The 24340-nt window shown below is 46.2% G+C and overlaps 1 protein-coding gene across 14 annotated transcripts in view; it reads right to left on the reverse strand.

Moving 5' to 3' along the window:
* The window catches only part of TRERF1 (transcriptional regulating factor 1), a 200189-nt gene extending 182564 nt beyond the window's left edge, over positions 1-17625 (reverse strand). For 7 of the 14 annotated variants that reach the window (XM_057555072.1, XM_057555078.1, XM_057555077.1 and 4 more), the window contains exons 1-2: positions 16282-16475; positions 15772-15857 (exon numbers count right to left, since the gene is read on the reverse strand). The gene's annotated coding sequence lies outside the window, so the exon portion shown is untranslated. The other 7 variants (XM_057555073.1, XM_057555065.1, XM_057555068.1 and 4 more) reach the window with 6 other exon arrangements.
* Between the last annotated feature and the right edge of the window lie 6715 nt (positions 17626-24340).

The raw sequence follows: 24340 nt of genomic DNA on the forward strand, positions 1-24340 counted from the left end.
AAGGGGTTTACATACAAAGAGAACCATACTTATGCACCTCATAGTAAAACTGCTAAAAACACAGGGCCAAAGGAAAAAAAATATGTTAATTTCAAAGCAATCATAATAAAACTGACAGATGACTTTTAACAGAAATGAAGGAAGGCAGAAGACAATGGAATGATATCTTTAAAGGATTATTAAAAAACAAAAAACAAGCTAGAATTCTATACCCGGTGAAAATATCCTCCAAATATAGAGGTGAAAAAGACATTTTCAGACACAAGAACTGAGAGAATTGTGACACCAGCAGACACATTACACACACACACACACACACACACACACACACACACAATAAGGAGAGACAAAAGAAAATTAATCTGAAAGCATGTACATGGTTATATAGGGAGAAATGAAGAACACCAAAAAGAGTAAATATGTGGATTAATCTAAAATATTGTTAATTTTTAAAAACAATATCTTATGGGATTAAATTCTTATGATAATTTTATATTCTTATAGTCTCTTATATTTGAATTATATTTTATATTGTATTATGATAATTTTATGGGATAAAATCTTTATGAGAATTAAAATCACAACAAGACCTCAAAAGACAATATGAAGGTATAGGAGGTATAGAAGTCTAAGTGTTCTAAGGAGCTTGCAACGCCCAGGAAATGGTTAAAATACTACTTTAGGGTAGACTCTACAAAAACAAAAATACAAAATCACAGACAAAGCATCCAACTACGCAAAGGTATATATATTGAAAAAAATACTAGAAAGAAACCCCATTTTTTAAAACTGAGGTTCTATCAAGATGATGGAATACTGACTGGTTTTCATTATCTTTATACTTTTTGGCATTTTCAATAGAAAAACTTTTTTCTCAATATTTGGTTGCATATAACACTAGACACTATTTTCTTATACTTGCAGGAGGTGAAAGTAGCCTTCATTTTCTTATAAAGGTTCAAAAAGAACAAATTCCTAGAAAATTGAACCAAGACCCTGTATTTCTCCAGTCAATTATTAGCAACATTTATTCTAAAACTACTGTTTGTCTACCGATTACAGACCAGCTATCTGACATATCCTGTGTCCTGGGCGCGGAATGACTGCTCACTCACACTGGGTTTCGTGATAGAAAGAGCTCTCCTAAAGTCTTCCTTCTCAATAAGCATGAGGAAATTCTAACTCGGCAGAAAGAGTCGCTTTTGAGAGTAATTCAAGTCATCTGCATGGCCTTTCCACAACAGAAATCCAAAGAGCCTGCTAAATTAATAACAGTCATCAAGGGGCTTCCCTGGTGGCACAGTGCTTAAGAACCCGCTTGCCAATGCAGGAGACACGGGTTCGAGCCCAGATCCGGGAAGATTCCACATGCCACGGAGCAACTAAGCCCATGCGCCGCAACTACGGAGTCTGCATGCCACAACTACTGAAGCCCGTATGCCTAGAGCTCGTGCTCCACAACAAGAGGAGCCACCACAATGAGAAGCCCATGCACTGCAACAAAGAGTAGCCCCTGCTCGCCACAACTAGAGAGAAAGCCTGCACACAGCAACGAAGACCCAATACAGCCAAAAATAAATAAATAAATAAATTTTAAAAATAAATAAATAATAACAGTCATCAAGCAAGAGACATTTGTACTCCACCTTGCAGCAAGAAAAAACACTGCGCCCCAGAAAAGGAATGTATATTGCTTAGAGAGTAATCCATGCTCACAAGAAAGACCATTTTTTGAAAAACAATAATATTAGGGCAGATGAGGTGAGGTGGGTACTCTCATATGCCGGTAGTGCAAATGAAAATTAATTTTAAAACTGTGTGAAGAACAATTAGGAAATCTTATCAAGAACCTTAAAAACGCCCACTCTCTTTAACACAGTAATTCTCCTTTCCAGGAATTTAGCCTAAGAAAATAATCTGAGATGTGATCAAACATCTATGTACATCTATGTTCTATGATCTATGTTCATCAAAGCACTATTTATAATAATCAAAAATGATAAACAAGCTAAATTTCTTTTTTTTTAATTAATTAATTTAATTATCTGTTTTTGGCTGTGTTGGGTCTTCATTGCTGTGCGCGGGCTTTCTCTAGTTGCAGCGAGTGGGGGCTACTCTTCATTGCAGTGCACAGGCTTCTCATTGTGGTGGCTTCTCTTGTTGTGGAGCACAGGCTCTAGGTGCACCGGCTTCAGCAGTTGTGGCACGTGGGCTCGGTAGTTGTGGCGCACGGGCTTAGTTGCTCCATGGCATGTGGGATCTTCCTGCACCAGGGCTCAAACCCGTGCCCCCTGCATTGGCAGGTGGATTCTTAACCACTGCGTCACCAGGGAAGTCCTAAATTTCTAATAATAATGACTAGTTAAATTAGGGGACCTAGTGCCTGGTACACAGTAGGTGCTACATAAATATTTACTGAACACAGAATCTAAATAAGAGGATACTAAACAACTATTTTAGAAAAAATATTTCCGAAGAACATTTAATGAGCTACATATTAAAGCATATGCAGGATAACCCCCATACTATTTTTAAAGCACAATATATAGCTAATGTTTCTTGAGAATTTACTGTCTGCCAGGCACAGCCCCAAATGTTTTACATGTATCACCTCATCTCATCTCACCCAGTCCTAACAAGTCGTCGTTATTATTTCCAGTAAGTGAAGGATCCTGGATTCAAACCCAAGCAGTCTGATTCCAGAACTTATACTTTTAATCACTAGACTACACTGCCTCAAAAAAATACTGGATGGAAATTATTAAAATGTTAATAGGAAGGAATATAAGATTTTTTTTAATATAAATTTATTTTATTTATTTTTATTTTTGGCTGTGTTGGGTCTTCGTCGCTGCGGCGAGCAGGGGCTACTCTTCGTTGCGGTGTGCAGGCTTCTCATTGCAGTGGCTTCTCTTGTTGCAGAGCACGGGCTCTAGGCTCGCGGACTCAGTAGCTGTGGCTTGAGGGCTCTAGAGCACAGGCTCAGTAGTTGTGGCGCACGGGCTTAGTTGCTCCGCGGCATGTGGGATCTTCCCGGACCAGGGCTCGAACCCGTGTGCCCTGCAATGGCAGGCGGATTCTTAACCATTGCGCCACCAGGAAAGCCCGGCAGGCGGATCCTTAACCAGTGTGCCACCAGGGAAGCCCACAGGAAGAAATTAAAGACAATTTTTATTTTCTTCCTTAGAACTGTTGATATTTTCTGGATTCCCTATGATCACCATGTACTATTTATAGTCTCCTTCTCCAAAAGAAAGTTTTATGTACTCTTTTCACTTACCATTTACACGATTTCAGTGAAAAAGTCTTAGCTCCAAAGAAGCTTTGAATCATGTCTTCTCCAGGCTTTACAAGCAGGAGAACATTTGCAAATCTGAGCATGACATTCTGACCAGGGAAAGGGGATGAGCCAAGACTATGGACTCTTCCATTCCACAAATACGTGTTACCCTCTGGCTGATGAGGTGCTAATTTTTACGTATATTCTGCCCTTAATCTTCCCAATGACCTATTCAAGTAGATGTGACTATCTCAGGAAACAGAAGTTTAGGAAGGTGAAGTGACTTTCCCGAGGTCATGAATGCCACTCCAGCTCTGGTCAAAGGTCTGCCCACCAACCGTTCCCTCAAATCATGTAGAACAATTGGGGCAGAGCTGAGAGCGTGTTCAGGCCCAAGCACTACATCCCTCGGTGCCGCCATTTCCTCACTTGTATAATGGGGATAATAATGCCTTCCTCATGGAGTTGCTTTGAGGATTAAATGAGGTAACATATGTAAAATGATGGCATGCTTTTGCACTTATTAGGTAGCTGTTACGCTTTGAAATGCATCCTATCCCCAAACATGCACAATGCGAGGTCACCACCGCCAGAGCACACAGCCTCACCTTCCGAAAGAAAAGAATCCTCTTATGTCTCTAAACTCCACCATCCTGGTTCCTTCTTAACTATCTCAGAGACACTGGATTGATCTCAGTTACATCCTAGACTCCTTTTCAAAACTCTCTACAGGCTTCTTAAATTTAAGCCCCCAAAAGTGTCCTCGGAGAAGAACCTGGCATGGGTTGTCAAAGACAGAAGGCTGAAACCCCAGCCTCTGTGCTCTGCGCTTCTGCTCAGATTTGATCATAAATTGAGACATGGGACGACCCAGAGTGAGACATTCCCTGGAGGGAAATGAACAGGTGGGCACAGGGCGGAAGGGGAGGTAGAAAGAGGGCAGCCACCAACAAAGTGGAGAGTGGACAGGGAAGGTTTCCGAGTACGTGGCCGGGGGCCTCAAAAGGGAAAGGGATTGGGGACCCAGAAGAAGTGAAAGGGAATTCTTTTTGCAGTTTCCCTCAGAAATGGAAAAGAGCAGCTAATATGGAAAGAGAAATGGTAGGAGGCCCTGACTTGGCAAGATGGTGATGCTATTCTTTCAACATCACTGCCACAGCCTACGAAGTCCAGACCCTTAGCCCTCTTGCCCCTGTGCTTCTAACACTTTCCTAACTGATCTCTTGGCCTGCAGCCTCAGCCAAGCCAGCCTGCCCTCCACACCTCTCAGAGTAATCTTTCTAATATATAACTCTGACGTGACCCCACTGCTCCCACACCCCAAACCCTTCAGTGACTCCCCCACGGCCTACAGGGTCAAGACCAAGCTCCATAACGTGGCACTGGGTCCCCCCTGCCCAATCCCTTGCTTGCTCCTCCAGCTTCATCACCTGCAAATGCCATTGAGAACTCCCTAGGTGCCGGGCCCCAGCTGGGTGCTGGGGACACAATGATAAACAAGACATGACACAGATGAACAAGACCTAGTTCATGCCTTTAAGAAGCTGAAAGTCATGCTGGGGAGACAGACACAGAAAGGGAGCATTGCAGTCGAGATGGACAGTGGGATGGAAGCCCAGCCGGGCTGTTTAGGGAAGGCCTCTGGAGGAAGTGGGAGTGAGCCAGGTGAGGGGCAATGGAGGGAACATTCTATGCTGAAAAACACCTCAGAGCAAAGTTTGTGAGCAGTGCTATCTGACAGAACTTCCGCACTAATGGAAATGTTCTACATTTACGCTCTCCAATATGGCAGCCACTAGCGGTGTGTGGCTATTGAGCACTTGACACATGGCTAGTGCAACTGGGGAACTGAATTTTTAATTTTATTTATTTTTGATTTAAATTTAACTCGCCATGAATAGTTAATGGCTACCATGCTGGACGGCACCGTTCTAGAGCATTCAACTGAGGGCGATGGAAAATGAAACTAGACAGGTAAGCCCTGAAGTTGAAGTGGTGCTGCAGTAAGGCCAGACTGTATGTGGTTTCCTATACTCACCAGGCCATCAGCTGTCTCCTCTCCCTTGTCTACCTGTAAGCCCCCGCTGGACCCACACAACCCACCCAAGTACCACCTCTCTCTGAAGACTTCCCTCCTATTTACTATTTCTGAAGTTTTGTCTTTTTCTAGGCAGGCATCACTGGGTATCTTACTCATGTATCCTCGTAACAGTCCTCCACTAGACTCTGAGCACCTTCTCTTATTTGTCCTAGTATTTCTAGCCACCGGTAAAATCCCAGCACATGGGAGGCAGTCAGTAATTGCCTAATGAACAAGTAAGTTGTCAGCAAAGGGACCACAGCCTGGCAGGGATGGGGGGGAGGGCATTCACCTCTTCTAACAAAGATGTGAGCCCCTAAACTTGACCTTCCTTAGAATGACGGCTCTGTCCAGGAGCTCGGGAAAGGTTCTCATGACTGTCCTGAGCACTGTACCCTTAACTGTCATTGGCAGGCCTTAGGGTGGCTCTATTTTCCCCAAAGTCCTTGAATCTAGAGACCTATACAAGGAAGGTGACTAGCCAATTTTTAAAGGCAGCATAGCCTAGTGATCAGGAGCCAGTCTTTGGAGTCAGTCCTAGGTCTGGAGACCAGCTGGGCAACGTAGCCCCTGAATGTCCTTAAACACGTTGCTGAAATGCTCGAAGCCTCGGTTTCCTCAAGTGTAAAGTAGGCATCACATCTGCCTCTTACAATTGTTGTGCAGATGAAATGCCTGACACATCTGCACGAGGCCAGCCACACAGTAAGCTGTCTATAAGCAGTAGCTACAGCTCCTAAAGCGATGTGGAACCCTCACTTCGGTACCCCACGGCATATGCAAATTCCTGAGCCCCACAGTCGGCTCTTCATGATGCTCCCTGGGATGCAAGGGGTATAATCCAATCTCTGACTCACAATGTGTTGCCAAAAATCTCCTCGAGTCCCCAAGGGAAAATGTATTTTAATTCCCTCTAACTTTAAAAATTAAACAGTTCTCACGGCATTTTGGGGTGGCAGGGGTGAGGAAGGAGACCATGAAATCCAACAAGCGGCCTTTAAAAGGTTACAAACTGACTGGAGAAAGAAAGGAGAAGGCAGCTGGAGGGGGTGAGCACTGGGGGATGGGGACAATCCCCTGAGTCTCCACTATTACTGAATACCCCAACCCTCAAAGCAGTCAGGCAGTCCCTCCTCCACGTGGGCTAAGCTCCGTTAATGAGAGAGCAGAGCTCTGCCTACATTACCACAATAATGATTTCCCGGTTGCATTTTTACATGCCTGCTGCTTTATCACAGCAGAAGTAGACATATATTTTCAATAAATCCCTTCTCTCCTTCCTCCTCCCCAACTTGAGCTCTCCCGGTAAATGTTGTTCCCTCTGCACCCTCCCCCAACGCAATCCCAACCCCGGAGCACAATGAGTTCCACTAATCAAAACAGAAAGAAAAAGAAAAATGGAAAAATCACAGCTGCTGAAAAACAGCATTCGCTACAAGTCAAAGCCCTCCACATTTTTTCTGCAGGCAGCTTTTTCTACTTCAAGGACACATCACCCCTCCCCTATCAGGAATCTTACGTAGAGTTGCTTAAAGGGGAGGGAGGAGGGGATGGGCGAAGGAATCTAATATTCACTCTTTCCTATTTTGACTAAGCCAGCACAGACAGAAATATAGATAAGGCCTTGAATAAGTGATTCAACAAAATGTCACTTATTAAAAGAGATGGGGGATGGGGCCACATTTGCATCTGAGTTAAACCACCCCAGCTAAAGGCTGCCAGGCCAGAAAGGCAAGGGGGAAGGGAACATTTCTCCAGTCTGGTCTCCTTCAGTGGCTGCAAGAGCTGACCCTGGTGGCAGAGAGGCCCGGATTTCTCCCTCCAACGAGAACCGATGGCGAGAGAACCAGAGAGGCAAAACCAAAGCAACAAAGGAGCTGTAAGCATTTATACTGTACTAACTAGCGCCAGGCTCTGTACTAGGTGATGGGGGTGCAAAATTGAGTGATGACCCAGTTCTGCCCTCCCAGGGCAGTCTAGAAAGAGTCAAGGACACGCCCAGTGGTCAGGATGACAACAGCCCTGTGAGCCAAGGGCTGCAGGAGCCCAAGGGCATCCTCCCTCTAGCCCACCCCCCAGTCTGGCCCCTGACCAGGCACACAGAGCCCTCAAGAAAGACTTAAGGAATGAGTATGTGCACAGTGAAATTGCTGGAATTCCATGCTGGTCTCTAAAGAAGCTCAGACTCTTCAAAAGGAAAGAGGCCACTGAATGTCCTTACCTACACCGGCTCCCCTTGAAAACCCCTCAGCTCACGTGTGTTCACCCAACTAAAACAGAGAAGTGAAGAAGTCCCAGCACTTGAGAATCAGTTCATTACGGGTAGCCTTCAGTTGAATTTTAAGAGAGTTTGGTATCTTCCATTGTGATGACCACAGAGGGAACTCAAATGACACTCCTATTAAAACTCCTTGGATATGGGGATATATGTACAGGTATAGCTGATCACTTTGTCATACAGCAGAAACTAACACACCATTGTAAAGCAATTATACTCCAATAAAGATGTTTAAAAAAAAAAAAGATTAAAAAAAACCCCAAAAAAACCCAACTCCTTGGGCATCAACTCCATTCTTTTTTCTTTTTCTTTTTTAAAAAATGTTCCAAAGAAGCTGGGTTGGAGGCGGTTTCCCAAAGATGAGGAGAGGCTCTCAGAGAAGCCTCTGTTATAGCCTCTGTAACGACAAAGAACCCTAGGGGGCCCTCAGGAAGCCTCACCCAGGTGGCAACCTGCTCTAGGCCCCGTGTGTTCAAAGCCAGAGCCTGCAGACTAAAGGCCACAATCTCTAGAAATGACCACGGAGGGGCTCCACAGAGGGGACAGGGCTGAGAGTAGGAGGCTAATGAAGAACAGCCACTAGATCTGTTAAAGTCAAGTTTGGGCTTTCATTTTGAAGCAGCCTTAAAGCTATGTGCTCCAGCACGAGCCAGACAATTCAATTTTTTGACAAATATAATGCCCAAAACATGCTTAAATCATCTGAGTATTTCCAGCTAAGGTCGCTGAGTTCTAAGCCCCAAATTCTCAGATGATCTTCTTGGTCTCCATGATCCTTTGCATATATTCTGTACCACATCTCTTATTGAATACCATATAGCATTATCTGAGAGTGCACAAAATTTGGAGACCATTCAAATTCTGGCATTAAACTAGGGCTCTGAATGCTGGCTGGACATGTGACTCTGGGTTAATCACTTACTTATATTTTTTCAATTCTACTTCTTGAGCCTCACTTTCCTCAGCTGTAAAATGAAAATAATATCTACCTCCTATGGTTGTTGCAAGACAGTTAAAATAAGACATGCCAAAGAGGCTTTGGACCCATAACATGCTATGTAAACACTGGTTATTACAATGACGTCACCCATTTCCTCTCTCGCTCTCTGATTTTTCGTTATTTTCCCTCTCTATGAAACCAAATTGATATCAGTTCCACTGATCTCTCAAAACTGATAACTTGTGTTTATTTTACAAATACAGGAAAAAGTCCTCTTATCCACAGGTGTGCAAAATCTCACTGCTGAATCTAGGTGATGGGCACAACGGAGTTCATTATACTAGTCTGTCTGCTTTTGTGTGTGTTTAACGTTTTTTCATAGTAAAAATTAATTTTAATAAATAAATAAAGCATCACCCTCTTAGGCAGAAGCCAGAGTCCAATTAGTAAAAAGCATTGGTTGCTTTTTAAAACGAGAAATGACTTTCCAGCATACACAGTAAGACTAAAGGCTAAGGACTGTAAGGTAGACTCAGCTTTATAGAACAGTTCTCATTTGCAAAACAAACTTGGAAGGCAAATGAATCACTGCTAAGACCACTGGACCACAGTTGGGATTCTTGGGTGGGTTCAAGGTTCCCCTGCACCAAGTTCACAAACCAAGTTCATTTGGACCTTTGAGTGGGCAGGTCTCAAATTCTATATATGGAATCAGAGTGTGAACCTATACAGACTGGCATTTCACAGCCAGCTTTTCTGATGCCAGCCTTCCAGCAGTAAGACCAGTTTCACTGAAAGAAATCACAGAGGACTTGAAAACCCCAAACAGAAAGTGGCTACAAGGAGGGAACAAGAGTGAGAGTAGACACGGTGAACGGGGGTTTTAGCAGAAGCTTCAGGGAACTCACGGCAGTTTTTCATTGGTTGTCAGGTTTCACATCTAAAAGGAGATCCGGCTGAAGATCACTGCACCTCGCTGCCGCCTGTGTGCGATGCCTCTTACAGTTTACATCGCACTTTGCGTACATTATCTGATTCAGTCCTCACAACTCTCGGAGAAGAGGCGACAGATGGTATCACCCTCTTCTTACAGATGCGGAGACAGACTCAGAGGCCGACTTGTCCAGAGCCATACGACTGGGCTGGACCCCAACCCAGGTCTTCCGACTCTCTGCTCACCCACTCACCTGCCATACAGACCCCATCGTTGGGGCCACCAGGGCAAGCAGGGCAGTCTATGGCCTATTTTTGTGAAAGGCCGCCTGAAGTAGAAGCAGCCCTTTCGCCTTTTCTTTTTTCCTTGCTCAAAACGTACAACACAGTGGCCACCAACTTTTGAACAGGGCTGCAAATCACAGATGTCTCTCCCAATCATAGTTTTCAAATAAATCTAATGTAAGGCCCAAATTACTTTAACTGAAGACTCTTTTCCCCAAGCGAAAGAATCCGGTCTTTCCTTTGTACTGCTCAGTAATGCAGTCAAATGTTCAGAAAAATGCAGTACAATTTTCTGATGCAGTCTTAACCCTTGTCGTCTCTGGCTGGTGTCAAAGCCCGAGCCCAAACCCCTGTCCAAGGCTAGCGCGGCCTCAGCCTGTAGAGACAGAGCGCCTGTGCCCCAGCACCGCTCCCCACCCTTCCCTCACCTGCACCTTCACTCTTCTTGGATCTTCCCTCCGGTCATCATGAAGGAAGTGTTCCTCCCCCAGCCAAGGCCAGATCTTCCCCACAGACTTTCTCAATGGCTTTTGCTCAGGTGACCCAACCCATTGCTCTTGAACAATCCCTCCCTCTCCACTAGTCTTTCCCATCATCACACACACAGACCAGCAGCACCGCCCCCAAAACCCTTCCCTCTACACACATGTGCTTCCAAGCTCCCCCTCCATTTCTCTGCCCCCCTTTCACAGCCAAATTTTGCCCCAAAGTTGTCTGCACATGCTACTCCCAGTTCTTCACTTCCTAATCCCCTCCCAACCCCTCTGATCTTGCTCTCACCCAATCCACTGCTCCACTCAAACTGTTCTTTGCAAAGTCGATAATGGCTTCCATTTTGCCAAATCCAGTGGTGACTTTTCTGACCTTAAACTCATGAAACATTTAACACTCACCCTGACCCAACACATACACACACACACACACACACACACACACAGCCTTTTCTTCTCTCAACAGACTCCTTAGAGCACCTCATCCAGTCTCCTGGATTTAAACACCACCCCTTAGTTGATGGTTCCCACATTTTTATCTCCTGCCTGGCCATACCTCTGGCGCTGGACATTATATCAGACTGCAAGCTTAACATCTCCACCTTGAGTCTAACAGGCATCTCAAACTTAGCGGTGTCCAAACTGAAATCACTCGATTCTGCTCCCCGAGACTCTCCCTCGCCCCCATCTCAGCAAAGAGCACCACCCATATCTACCCAACTGCTCAGTCAGAAACCTCAGTTATTAGATTCCTCCTCCCCAACCTCCACCAAATCCATCAGCAAGCCCTGCCCATTCTACCTCTAATAAGCATCTCACACCCACCTGCTCCCCTGCATTCACCTCCTGTCACCTCCCCACCTGGCCTGCTCCAAATTCCTTTTTATTGCATTCCCCAATTCCACACCTGCCCTCTCCACCAATGCCACCCCCTTTAAACACGAGTTAGGGGGTGTCACTTCCCACTGCAAACTTCCAGTGGCTTCCCACTACCCTTAAAATGAAACCCAAACCTTTCCAAGGCCCCGAGTCCTGCACGATCATCTCATGCTGCCCTCTCCACCTGCCCCCTTGTCCACCTGTGCCTCTTTTTAGTCCCCCCCACCCCAAGGCCAAAGTCCTTCCACACAGGCCCTCCTCTCTCTGTCTGATGCTCTCTGTCTTCCCCCACCCCCAATCCTCAGAGAGGCTTTTCTAGGCTACTTTAACTAAGTAACTGCAGGTCACTGCTCCCTGTGGTTTCATCTGAGCATTTACCACATTTTGCAAGATATATTTCTTTACATGCCTGCCTCCCCTCTGGACTATAGGCTAGGCGGTGGATGGGTAGAGGAAGATGATTATTATGTCTTTTCTTTTTTTTTTTTTTTTTGATTATTATGTCTTTTAATTATCAGTGTATACCCAGAGCGGTAACACAGTCCTTAGCAAATAGTAGGTGCTCAATAAGTAGCTGCCAAATGTACGCATGAATAAACCAGATCCAGTCACAGCATGAAAGTAACTGTTAACCTCCTACAAGCCCTTGGTTACCATTTAGGTACACAAGTTCTTTTTCCTCTTCCTCTCTGTCAAAAAAGTATGTTTTTAATGTTGCTAAACCAACAGCCCAATAGCTCAGTATACTCCACTCATCCCCAGCTTGTTGTCTTCCATGAGGAAAAAGTAAAAATCATGTTTCTTCAGTAAACCCCAATTAACCAGAAGACCCTATAAGCAGCTGCCTTGAGAACTTAAACATCTTTAGAAAATACCACAGAAGCTTTTTGGTGTGTATTTTCTTTAACCCAGAAGAGAGCCATGGGATCAAACTTATGTTACCAGGACTCTGTTTTTCCTTAAGATGCCACAGTATCCTTGCTGAAAAACATGTCAATATCTGGACTCCAGCTGCTCTTGTCTCCCTCTCCCCGCAAAGGAAATCAACTATGTTTTAGTTTCCCTTTTATTTCATTGGTTCCCCTCCAACATGCAAATTCAGAAATATTATTAATCCACAAGATTACAGCTGATTCTCCTCCCTAAATCACACAGTTTTATGAAGTCAGAAATAAAACAAGCTGAAGTCAACTGCTTTTAGAGCAATCAGGACCCATCTCTACTGCCTGGGGTCTGAGCCACTTGTCTGGATCCTTACTTCTCATGTCAATGCTCAAAGTCAATAAAAACATCAGGAGCTTTTCCTCCAAAAGTGCCCATGGTGAAATATATGATATCCCAGAAGTGACAGTAATACAATATCATTATTTTGAACCTTATCACAAATATACGACCAAATCCCAATTACCCACATGTGAATTCTCCACAGAAAAGTGGGTAAAGCCACACTAGGCTTTCTGGTCTCCCACTCCTCCCAAGACTACCTCCCCCTGCTGCCTGGGATTAACAGCTCAATTAACCTTAGACTTGACCAGGCATAATTAGGCAGGTGAACCAACTGGCTGGAGGGGAAAACTTCCAAGATGAACTGAAATTATTTTTGGTGCCTGGGATTATATGCCCCACTCTCTATTAGCACGTATAATTGGGACTCAACCATGCACTTTTTTTTTTTTCCCAAGACGGTGGCAGACTTTCATAAGCATTTTCTTGCATTTGATGGTCAAGATTACCAGGCCGCTCAAGAGTCCTTTTTGGAATGCCAAGGTGTAAATCCACTCTCTCCACGAGAAGACAAAAAGAGAAGTTAATCAACTCACCCAAGTCCATGAGGCAATTTGGCGGTTGGCCCAGGAAGAGACAGACTGTGGAGATCTCTTGAGACTTTTCTTCACAAGACTGAGTCACAGAATTTCAGACATGGATGGAACTCACAGATCAAACCACGCGTTTTTAAGATAAAAACTCTGAAGTCCAGAAATGGCTAGACACTGATACCCTCCCCACTTTTTCTTCCAGTGACGCTGTGCTCCTGCCTTGAGAATAAAACCACCTTAAAAGTTCTTTGTCATTTTACAAATACTGTAAACTGAGCCAACTGCTGAACACAATTTTAACATGTTCTGATTAATCAACTTTACGGAGAATCCTCAGACTTTCCCAAAAAAAAACCTCTGATGCTTTCAATTATTATGACCAATCCACCCATCAGAGTAGGAGAAAAAGAATTTTAAGTAAGCTTGTTTCTGTGACCACACATTTTATTATATAAGCAGCAAAGAACACTACAGTCTGTCCCCTCTCTTACAGTGAAAGCTCCCATCTCGACAAAAACCACAGGCCCAAGTGGGTTAATGGAGGCAAAACTGAGTACTTTCCACACAGTTCATAGAACAAGTGTTTTCACAGCAAGCTCACATAAATGCTATGTGATATTACCACATGCCTGCTATGTGGAAGCCTGCTTACCAAGCTGTGAAAAGACCCATGCTTACTATGGAACCTGCAAAATTAATCTTCTCAGTGCCCATAAAGCAGAAGGGAAATGCTCTTTTTTGACATGTTAAGCTGGCTTCTTAAACAATTCTTTGGCGAAAATGGACATGCCTAAAAGGGCGGAGCCCAAAGAGGTGTGTCACTCCCGGTATCAATTCCTATAAATCAAATCCTGACAATATTTTTAAAGAATGAATTATGATTCATGGGCCTTCAAACCTTTATTACCACAGAACATTCTCAGCAGAAGAGGAAAAAAAAAGCTACTGTGACTTGATTAATGGCCAAAGAAAGACAATAAAATAAATCTCATAAATTAAAAAAAAAAAAACTGAATGACTACTCTTGGCTTGGAGGGTAGACATGTAAATAGTTCCCCTACCTTGGGATAAACACACATAAAGATTCTGTTTACCTTCCCAGCATATATATCAACCAGAAGCAGATTTTCAGCAGGGGAAAAATAATAGCTAATTTGTTTAACGAATGCCTAGTTAGGAACATTTGATAAGTGGCAATAATATTGAATTCCCAACTCAAGTTGCCAAAAATCAAACTCTCAATCTGGAAATCTGATGACAGAAAGGAAAGAAAAAAAAAAAAACAAACCACTGTCCATCAGTGACATGTAAAGAGATCATTTTTTTTAAAACCCATTTTCTCCCCTGCTAGTATTGAGCCTGTCTATAGCACTGCAGAAAGCTTAACTAACTTTAGTTAACCACACTGCCTAGTGTTCACTCCCTGACTCTACTAAACTTGTCTGGGTTTGAATCCCTGGTGCTAAAATTATCCTGGCCAAGTTAAAACTCCTAGCATACTTATGGTGGCGATCATTTCATAATGTATAAAAATATCAAATCACTATGTTATGCAACTGAAACTAACACAATGCTGTTAAGTCAATTATACTTCAATTAAAGAAAAAAAGAAAAAGAAAAAGAAGGAAATAAATAAAGCTCCCAGCCTAATGAAGGTACCTGACAGCCAAGACCTACAACTCATCTGCAGAAACCAGTAGGCTGAGGACCAGGAAAAGAGGCATAAAGAAGCAAAGAGGGCTGGTTAACTAGTTAAGGGCTGAATACTCCTGGTTGTTATCCTTCCAGCGAGCACCAAAACCACATTTTCCATCACCAGACTGCTTTCTTGAGACAGTCTATGATGCAGAAGGTTGGTACCAATTGGGACAACTTAAAACTCCTTTCTTAAAGCTCTGCTCCATGGCCTGCAAAAAAGTGCAAACAGCCGGCATTTTTTTCAAAGAACTCTTCAGCCATCCCTGGATCCGTCATTCTTAAACATCACTTCCATGCACTTCACAAGACAGCCGGGGCCATGCTGTTAGCAACCCGCTTCAACATGTTCACTTGCCAAAGCCGCGTCTAGTGTGGGGAAGAGTTTCCACAAAGCTGGCTCTAACGGGCCAGTCGAAGGCACACGCAGGAACCAGAAGTCATTTTCTTTTAACCTAAGGATGGCAGGCGCACATGCTCCAGCCCAGTGCTGGCCAGAGGCTGCCCGCCAGGTGCTCTCGGCCTCTGCCAGTGAATGGGTGGTTTTATGCTGTTTTTTTTAACATCTATTTCTTTAGACCACCGGCAGTAACTTCACAGTCTCCCGAACTGAAGTTGGGGAGTCAAGGGGCAGGTTTACTCCCTTACACATGTCTCCCATCTGGGTGGCCACTTTAACTCCTGGGGAGTACCCAGCCCCCGAAGAGCCCTCAGGAGCGTATACATACACATATGCATCATGTCAAAAACCCCAAAAGGCACATCCCTAGGGTCCTGCGGTTTCTTGGCTGGAATAATGAAGGCTTTATAACAACACAATCTTCAGTTGCAAGCCTCCCCCCCTTTAAGCCGGGTCTGCCAATTAGAGCGCCCACCTCACCCCTCCCCCCTTTGCTGGGCTGCTCTGCAGCGCAGAGAGGGAAGAGGGAAGAAGGCAAGCAGAGAAGGCCCTGCTAACATACTGAAAGTAAAGAAGTGGGGGGACACTTCTCCTAATCCGTCCCCCTACTTTTCTCTTCCCCTCCCCCGTCTTCTCACGGAGCATCCCCCAACTAATTTTTTAAAAATGAAACTTAATAAGCTTCTTGCCTACCTTGGCTGTTTCTGCAACAAGTGCATGGGCAATCCGACAAGAAGACCAGTCTTCGCTTGGGGGGTGAGATGGGGGGGCGAGCAGAGCTGATGGAGTAATTTCAATATTAATTTATGTCAGAGCCGCCTTCTCGAAGCGCTACTCACTTACAGTACTGCCCTCAGCCTGTAAACAAATATCGCTCCGCCAGGAAACATACTCCCCAGATGCAAGCCCCTCTCCCCAGCAGGGAACCTGGCCCTTCACGGCCCCCCCGCCCCCGCGAACAGCGTGCTCCCCCACCCAGGGTAGGAAGCTCCGGGTTTCCAGAGCACCAACCCACCACCTCCGCCACCACCCCAGCAAGAAACTTACTCGGTCCGTCTACGCCTCCACCCTCCCTTCAGGAAATCTACTCTCCATATGCATTCAGCCTCCCCGCAGGAAATCTGCTCCCCCCTCCCCCCCTTCTATATACATGCACCCCTCCCTCTCCTCCTCCCCACGCGCCCTCCCCAGCCAGAAACTTACTAGCGAGAAAGCGTGCAGGCTCTCCTGATCCTGGAAACTTACTCCCAGATATAGCGCCCGCCAGCCCCCTTTCCCGGCCCTGCTCCCCTTCCTGCCCTCCGCCGCAAGCAACTCCAAACTCTCTGCATCCAGCCACTCTCCCTCCCCGGTGGAAATTTGCAGCGCGGGGCCGCGCGCGTGCATCCACCCTCCCCTTCAGGAAACTTACTCCCCATCTGCATGCACCGCCTCTCAGCCATCGCTTAGAGGGAAGGGGGTGTGCTAGGGAGACAGAAATACATATGTATCTCTCGCCCCTCCCCCGGCCGCAGCCCACTCGGGGCCGAGCCGCTGTAACCTGGCCTTACCTTTTGCATTGCTCCCCACCCTCGCCCCCTCCCTTAACCCTCCTTATCCGCTCCCCGGAGCCCCCTTTTTTCACCCATTACCCACCCCTAGCAACCGTTCCCAAGCTCCTCTCGGCCTTTTTTTTTTTTTAATCCAGGATGCAAATTCCTCCCCTGTCAGCAAATCGACTGTCAAATTATTTTCTTGCAAAAGGAGAAAGGCGGGGTGGTGCGGGGGGAGCAGAAGCAAAAAGGAGGGGAGGCGGGGGAAGGGAGAGAGAGGGACAGAGGAGGGGAGAGATATCCCTCCGCAGAGCTGGGTCTGGCCGCGGGCGGGGAAGCAGGAAGTAAGGTGTCCAGCGCCGCGGCCGGCGGGTCCTCCGCCGCGGCCCCCGCCCGCGCCCCCTGTCCCCCGGGGCGCCGCGCTTTGGCCGGCGCGGGCCGCCCGGCGCATTGTTCGCAGCCTCCCTGGCGTGCGCTGCCGACCTTATCTGTGTGCTCTGCCTGTACGTGAGGTTGCACCTTTTGTAGGCTGGCGAGACTCTGGACGTGGATGGGGCAGGGGGTGCGGACCAAGTTGCGGCCCCGCGAGGGACCTGTCAGCCCCGGGGTGTGGCAGACTCTCTGGCGAGGCCGGAAAATCGAGGCCCGGGAGAAGGTGGCGTGGCCGGGAAGCTGCCGCCTGAGACCCGGACCAGTGCAGGATTGTTTCCTGCGTAGCCGTCCCGGTTATTGTAACGCGCTTTGCAATCTAACGATTGGGGTTTGGGTTTTATGTTTATTTTTTAAGGGGTTGCAAAGATGCCAAGGTCTAGGTGGGCTTAGGGGAAACGGTCTGCGCCTACCCCCGCTGCATCCCGGCTTCGGTGGGGCTGGGAGAGAGGCTGAGGCTCCCGGGAAGGGGCTTGGAGGTTCGCGAAGCGCGCGGCTCCATCCCTCCGCCCCGATGGGGGCGGGGAGGGGGTGCTGCAAACGGCGCTGGAACTGCATCCCTCTGGGGAGGGGTCTCCATCTCCGCGGCGCTGAAGGCCGGGGAGGGAGGTTGCCTAGGAGAGGGGCCGGAACCGGGCGGCGGAGGGGAGGGGAAGGGGCGCGGGTGCCGCCGCGGCGCGCGCTCGCCCCTCCTCGTGCGCCATGACTGTGGAACGTGGTGCCGGGGAGGAGGGCCTGCCGCCGGGGGCAGCCTGGGGCCGCTCGGCATTGGTGCGGAAACCCGAGCAGGGAGTCGCTCCTCGCGCAGTCTCCTCCTCCTCCTCTGCGGGGTAAACCGCTGCACCCAAACCGAGAGCAGCTGCGAGCAGGGGGCAGGGCGCGGGCTGAAAGGCAAGCCAAGGGTTCAAACCTCGGCGGCGCCAGGGGGGCGAGAGCCCGACAGCCCCCTGGTCCCTCGAAGGCGCGGCCCCCCTTCGGTCCAGCCCGGGACGCCGGCACTTCCAGGCGGCTTCTCTGGTCCAAGGAGACGTGAACCAAAGATGGTTGGGCTTAAATAGACTACCTCGGGCCGGGTACGGGGCATCTGTCTCGGGGAGGTCCCACAAGACAGCGAGTGTTTTTTGCTCAGGGGAAAGTTAAACCATGCTTTTTTCGGTATGGGAAAATCGTTGTGCCCCTTACCCCAGATCTTCGCGCAGTATAAATAAGGTGCTCCCTCTACCCAGACCTTCGCCACTGTCCCCTCACCCCACCCCCACTCGGGCACCGGGTGTGGACAGGGCGGGGGAAGGCTATATGGGAGCTTAAAGCATGAGGTCATGGGCGGAGGAGGCTGCTGCCAAAAGCGGCCGAGGTTTTTGTGTATTTTGAGGGGTAACGGTTCTCCATCTTAAGCAGTGTTAAGTTCTCCCGCAAAGCCCTACCAATTCTGGGGCACCTGGACCAGAGAGCCCCCGAAAGAAGAGGGGGCTCTGCGCTGTTTCGCTCTTTGAGCTTTTGGCCGGTGCCCTGCCCTTTATGGGGCCCTTCCACATAAGCAAAGAAAGTCGAGGGACAGCGCACAGTGTCGTGGGGTTTGAGAAAGGCTCAGATGCTCGGCTCCGCCCCCCAGCGCCACTTTCCTCAGTCCTCGGTCATTTTCCAACCCGACTGCTTTCTACGATAGCCTCCTGCCGCTCTCCGACCCATTCTTCCCAAATGGCTAGAAGAGTCTTTCTAAAACTCCGGAGTACCCTCCTTCAAACCCCTCCCAATTGCTCTTAGAATAAAGCTTTGAAGCCCCCGCGCGATTTCGCCCCTACAGACATCTCCACTCTCACAGCTCCTCCTCCCATACTGTAAGCCGGGTAGTGCTTCTTTGTTCTGTTGTTTGGGCCGGGGGTAACCCTTCCCCCTCCACCTCTTCTTACTAACTCCTGCTAGACCTTCAGGACTTGACTCAACTGTCACTACCTCCAAGAAGCCTTCCTAAGGATACAATCTCAGCTCTAACTCCCTCAGGGAAAAAAGACCCACCCTCGACCTTCGGGCAGCCGGGCTTTGGCCGGAGCTGGCCGCAGTGGCGGCCCTTTTCCAAGCGGAGGAGGCATAGCCAAGCTTGCGCGCCATCACTGACTGGGGGCCCGACCTCCTGGGAGGGAGTTGACTAGGACAAAACCTCCAAACACCCTGTTTCCTCAAGAGACCTAGGAAAAGAAGCGCAGTACCGCCCAGAAACCTCAGCCCCTACACCTCCCACCCCCAGCACACACCCACACTCTTAATGCAAGGAGAGGTCTTTTCATCTAAAACTCCTCCCTGGGGCAGATAAGAAACCTGAGGCTGGAAGGGAGTAAGTGACTTGCCCAAGGGTCAATGAGGAAATTGACACCCTGGTCTTTCTTGGTCCTAAACTAGAAGGAAGGATTTGGGACCTAAAGTATTGCTGCTGCACAGCCAAGGACGCCTGCATCACCTTCAAAGGACACCTACATGCTTGGCCCACTGCCAACAGAGAGATAGTAAGCCTAGTGGTTAGTCGTGCAGGCTCTGACCTTAGGCAAGTTACTTCACCTCACTTGGTTCAGTTTCTTTGCCTGTAAAATCAGAATAATGGTGCCTGCAGTGTAGTGTTATTGTGAGGTTTTAATGAGTTCGTGTATGTAAAGGCCTTAGAACAGAGTCTAGGCAAGTTCTTGATTATTTGTGAGTGGGGTTATGTGTCCCCTCCCTTCCCAAGGGCTCTAGAAAATCAGAGCCCCAGAGTCTTTACTTAGCATCAAAAACAACTTAGGGCCTAATAAACTGCGAAAACACCCATGAATGCACAGACAGTACATGCAAAGACCTTACTTAGCCAATAGATTCAGCCCTTGACAATGCATATGCTTGAAGACAACTCCACATCTGGGAGCACTGGTTCTGGACTCTTAGAATGAGTGTCAGAGGGAGGATAGCTAAAGTTAAAATATTACCTTAGATCTTTGAAATCAGAGTCAAGCTGAAATAGTCCCATCCTGGTGCAAAACCTGACTTAGATGACCGAAGCCCTCCTAGGGCTGCAAAAATTGTAAGGGGATTATTATTATTACTATTATTATTGTCATTAAATCCTAGTTTTCCCATTCTCAGCACTTACCCCATGGTAAAAGAGGGTTTTTTTTTTTAAATGCAATTCATTTTATTGGAATTGGTTTAATGCATTTACATGGTTCCAAATTCGAATAAACATTGAGAAGTCTCTCTCCCACCATGTCTGCTCCCCACTGGTTTTCCCTCTGTGGAAGGTCAGAAGACATGTTCAACTGTTTTCTAGCTGAGGTCTCAGGATAATTCCTTGGATGCCTACTTAAATTTTTATGTCCAGGGCTTCATTCTCCAATCCAGGCAGAATCAACACCCTACTCCCAACCTCCCCACCCCTTCAGCCTCAATCCTAAACAAGTTGTAGTAACAATGATGAACCACAATTCCTGAGCTACTGACAAAAGCAAACAACCATTTTGTGATTCTTTCTCCTCCTTTATGCTAGGAATAATAGCTAAGGTTTACTGAGTGCTTTCTATGTGCCAGTCACTGTGCTAAGTACTAGACATGCTTTCTCCTATTTAATCAGCCCCAAACCATCATCATTAACCTTATTTTACAGACGCAGACAGAAGTGGAGGATCAGAGAGATTACGTAACTTGCTCCAATTTGCATCCAGGCCAACCTGAGCCCAAACCCTCTCTCTTAACCACTAGGCCTCTTGCCTCTCTGCAACACAGGGAAAATTCTGGTAGCCTGAAGGGGAAGGAGTAGAATGGAGTCTTTGGACTTAGGCAGACCTTAATTCAAGTCCTGGGTCTGGCCCCTACCAGCAATGAGAACTTGGGGAGGTTTCTTAACCTCTCTGGGCCCCAGTTCACCCACCTATGAACTGGGACCATACATTCTTCATTGGTCAAATGAAGTGAAAGTCAAATGTGTGTAAATAATGGCTTTTAAAAGGCGTAGTAAACCAAATGCAATGTTTAGATCCTGTGTGGCTCTGATTCGAATAAACCAATTGTTTAAAAGACTTTGAGATAATCAGGGAAATAAAATGTGGACTTGATATAGATGTTAAGAAATGGGACTTCCCTGGTGGCGCAGTGGTTAAGAATCCGCCTGCCAATGCAGGGGACACAGGTTAGATCCCTGGTCTGGGAAGATCCCACATGCCACGGAGCAACTAAGCCCATGCGCCACAACTACTGAGCCTGCGCTCTAGAGCCTGCGAGGCACAACTACTGAGCCTGCGTGCCACAACTACTGAAGCCCGCGCACCTAGAGCCCGTGCTCCGCAACAAGAGAAGTCTTGTTGTGTAATGAGAGGCCTGCGCACCGCAACAAGAGTAGCCCCCGCTTGCCGCAACTAGAGAAAGCCCGTGCACAGCAACGAAGACCCAATGCAGCCAAAAGTAAAATTAATTAATTTTTAAAAAATTAAAAAATAAAAGAAATTATTAATTTTGTTACATGTGATAATGGTATTGTGGTTAAATTTTTTCTTGAGTTCTTATCTATTAGAATGCATAATGAGGAATCTGGGGTGAAAGTATGTTTAGGATTTATTTTCAAATAATCCAGCCCCCTCCCAAAAAACCAAAAGATAAATAAAACAAGATTAGCAAAGTACGGATAATTGGTGGAGCTGTCTGTTATACTGTTCACCCTACTTCTGCTGAATGTTTGAAATGTTTCAAATAAGTCTGAAATAAATTTAAAAGTAAAATAATTCTATTTTAAAGCACTGAAATTTAGAATGATAAGGCTTATTCAAGTACTATGAAAAGTTATCAGTAACTATGAAATTTTTTTTTAAAGTAGTTTGTTTTTATTGTAATTAGTCTTCATTTTTGATTTCTTAGTTTACACTCTTTCAGTACTGTTAACTAATGAAAACAAACAATTGATTTTATACATTTAAGTGATAACAAACATATATGCATAGATACATGTATGTCTGTATACACATTTTTAGACAGATACATATGGATATATGTATGTGTACACACATAAAACTTGCTTGTGATCTAATTTGTGACAAATATGTACTATGAAATTTTTTAAGTTGTTGAAATACAGTACTGGCTTATAGTAGAGATGCAAAAATGGCAATTTTGTTACTGTGAGACATTCAGAGCAACACTTATGTCTGGCAGGTAAATCAGGGAGGGGGCAGAAATGAACACTGCAGAGAGCAAGGTGGACAGGTGATTGTTAAGGACGCCCCTCAACCACTCAGAGGACAATGTACAGGAAGGAAAATGGCAGGACTGGGTGAGGGAGGAAGAGGCAAATTAAAATTGGGAGCCAATTTTCCCTGAAAATGTGTCTCCACAGAGCCACTTCAAAATGGCATGGATTAGGAATCTGATGCACTGGGAAAAAATCTCAACTCTATGCTTACCAGTTCTGTCACCCAGTCCAGAACTGCTCTGAGTTTCCTCATTTGTAGTTTGGCTATAAGACCTCTCAGGCCCCTTCCAGCCATCCAGGCTAGAAGTCTAAACAATGTTGTTGGCTTTCACAAGAGAAGGATCATTTCTGAGGCCACACTGGTTATTTGCCTAACTCAAGAACAGATCAAAACTGAATGGAAATGGAACTGTAGCCAATTCACAACCAAATGAAATGTTTCAGGCCCACTGAACTTTCTGTGTATTGTTCTAGGAATAATTTTTCTGTGCTCTGGATTTAAACAGCTGGAATTATTTTTTTCATATGACCTCCTTTTGAAATGCAAGTTTGTCCTCCTTGAGAGAAAATTTGCATTTCAGAGAAAAGATGAGACAGTATATTTGGTAACTCTTCAAAGAAGTGAACCCTTCCGTATAGTACTTTACATTAAAGGTGACTCTTCAGGAGCGCTTCTTAAAAACAGGGAAAACTGGAGGCATGGAGAAATGGGGGAGAAAAGGCATGGAAAGAAAATCCCAACTTTGCTTCCTGCTCTATCCAAGACTCTGAGAGGCAACGTGACCAAATCAAGGGACTGTGAGGGTAGAAAAAGTCAGTGGGTGCTTTAGAAATGAGTGATGGATGTAACTAATGCAGTTGTTGAAGAAAGCTCAGTGGTCAAGCGCAAATAAGTCTGTGGCAAATGCAAGCAGTGAAACACTATAGTTGTAGAGTATTTCTCAGACTCATGTTTCTTTGCCATCCCTGAATCTGTAACAGCCAAAGCAATGAAAGCAAAAAGTCCTGGCACAGAAGGGCTTATGGGACTCCCATTTTGAAACCAATAAGATAGCATAATTTGTTGACTGTCACCTCAACCCCCAAGTCTGTTAAGGATGGTGTTGAGAGAGCAGGCCTTACTCAAGACAGGAGGCCTAACTGGTGTTTGTTTAGTAACACTAAGAGATCACTATCTCAGGCAAGTTTCTAGCCAGAGAGAGAAAGGCTATGAGAAAGCTCTCGGTTTAAGTCTTATTTTGAAGAGAGGGAAAAAAAACAAACTAGGATAGTAGATTCTGTATCCAGTACAAAAATCTAAAAGCAACTCAATGGTTGAAATCACTGCTAAAAATTCCTGCACCTGCCCAGAAGCCATGCTTGGGAGTCACACATTTCACCTACGGTACCAGCACATGGTGGGTAGTGCTCAAGGGCTGCGGTGGCCCCCACTGGTTCCCAAATGAGTGGCTTTGTTCCATGTAAGGGTGAGGAAGAGAGAGAATAAGTGAATTTCCTACTGCAGATGCAAATCTATTAAAAAGTTTTAAATTGCAGAGTGTTTAAATCTAAGTATAGATAACAGCTACTTTTCCAGAACCCCTAATGGAGTCACATTTTTTTTAAATGGGAAAGAGAACCATTAAGACCTTGTATTAGAAAAGATCCTGGCAGGAAATGGGTGGCACACTCAACAGGTAACTGAGGAGCATTTATGGTAAGTACTGTTTACAATAGTGTGCAGTCAGGGCAGGCTTCGTGAATGTGCAGCTTGTGTGGTCACACAGGACCCTGCACTTAGAAGGTCCTGCACTGCTTAATGCCTTGTGGTCGCCATCTTGAAATCCACTGTGGTTTTTGAACAAAAAGTTCTGCCTTTTCATTTTGCACTGGACCCCACAAACTATGTAGTTAGTCCTTTGTGCAGGGCTAAGGGAAACCAGCAAGGGATGGTATAGAACCAAAGAACTAAAAACAGCGTGGAACCTTTACCACCCATAAGTCAGAAAGGGCAAGAAAGAGAAATATCTGGAATGGAGGAAACGCTGTCTCTGAAGTTATGGCTATGACTGTAGCTGTAGGAGAGGGTCACACAGCACAAGTGACGGCCTTCTGTAAG

Source organism: Balaenoptera acutorostrata, chromosome 10 (genome assembly GCF_949987535.1).
Source record: "Balaenoptera acutorostrata chromosome 10, mBalAcu1.1, whole genome shotgun sequence".
Classification (NCBI taxonomy): domain Eukaryota; kingdom Metazoa; phylum Chordata; class Mammalia; order Artiodactyla; family Balaenopteridae; genus Balaenoptera; species Balaenoptera acutorostrata.